The sequence below is a fragment of the Nycticebus coucang genome, chromosome 15 (assembly GCF_027406575.1).
Source record: "Nycticebus coucang isolate mNycCou1 chromosome 15, mNycCou1.pri, whole genome shotgun sequence".
NCBI lineage: Eukaryota > Metazoa > Chordata > Mammalia > Primates > Lorisidae > Nycticebus > Nycticebus coucang.
In genome coordinates, this window is record NC_069794.1 from 17,711,045 (window position 1) to 17,712,731 (window position 1,687).

The following is a 1,687-nucleotide window of genomic DNA, read 5'->3' on the forward strand; positions in this document are numbered from 1 at the left end:
GCATTTTTAATCTCTCTTTGTCCTAAAGACTTCAAGATGACTTAAAGACATAACTGAGTGAATATTGGATTCAGAAAACGAAAGGAAACTGAAAAACCCTCTGTTAAAAATGTAGATCTTAGTATGGGGGCTTCGTAACCCTGCATTCATAGGTATTACTACACTTAATTCCTGCCTCCCATGCTGTCTAGAGGTCCCCAAGTCCATACTGCTCTCTTTAGTTTCTCTAGGTCACAAGTCTATACCTCTTCTCCTCAGTTTCTCCAGAGAATTCCCCCTGTCTGGCGGGAAAGGGGAGGACAAGAGTGTCAGTTGGGTCTTGCAGGAAGCAGATGCTGAGGCAAAGTGATGGATAAAAGAGGGAGGAAGCAGAATTGGGCAGGACCGGCTAAGGCTCTGTAGGCAGACGGGCAAACTCATGCAAACAAAATGTCTCATTCTGAGAATTAACTACTGGTCCTTCCAGGATGGAAAGGGTTCAGTGGAGTCCACTGGCCACCAAGTAACTGGTAGGTTTCCTTGAAGAATGGCACCCAATTGGGGGCTCAGTATTTGTCTCTGTTGCCAGCAGGTTAGATGTTGACGGGTAGTAGTAGCTAGATTGGCCCTGGTAAGTGAGAATCTATGCTGTGTATCCCAAGAGTAGGTTCCATCTCTCCAGTTAACGCCTGTTCCATTCAGGTGTCTGTTGTAGTTCTGGGTAGCTGGTGAAAGCTGGCTAAAGTTAACTGACCAAGTAATTTTGTCTCCTGGATGGTTCAGTACCTTTTGCATAGTAGTTGCTTCCTACTGGGTTTTAACAAGGGGTTCACAGAACTGCTCCCCAACCTCCTCAGTATGCCCATCCACATGCCTCCAACCCTGACCTTGTTGCACCCCTCTAGTCTTTTTCCCCTCAAGCCTGTTTGTGGTGGAGCAGGGGTGCTTGGGTTTTAATTGTTCTCTATGCAGATTTCCACCTCAACCTTTTGCTTTTAGTCCAGTACCTTATGCTCTCCCACCTTTCCCCCCCTACCTTCTATAGCCCTTGGTGCTGCAGTGTTTGTTAGGTCAGCTTCTCCAATCTGGGTATTCCTGGAGATGACATTTCAGCTTTGTCTTAATCAATAGCCTTTCTGGAGATGACATATCAGCTTTGTCTTAATCAATAGGAGTTGGTAAGGAAACTGAGGATGATTCCGGGCAGAGTGACCAGCAGAGTAAACGCACCGAGTTGTAAATAATACTGTGCATTCAGGCAACAACAGGTCACCAGGATTACTCTAGCACAGTCATTCTTCATATGTGTCCCCAGTTCATTAGGGAGGTCAAAACTGTAATGAGATACCACTTCACAGAAAATAAGTGTTGGTAAGGATGTGAAGAAATTGGAACCTTGGTGCATTGCCCGTGGGAATGTGAAATGAAGCATCCACTGTGGACAACCATGTCGTGATTCCTCAAAAAGTATGATCCAGCAGTTTCATGTCTAGGGATATACCAAAAGGGATTGAAAGCAGAGATTCAGTTACCAGCACACCAGTGCTCATAGCAACTTTATTCACAATAGCCAGAAGGGGAAACAACACAAATGTACATCCGCAGCAGAAGAATGGACAAAGTGTTGTATTTGTACAGTGGAATATCATTCAGCTTTAAAAAGGAATGGAATTCTGACACATGCCGCAACATGAATAATCCTTGAAGA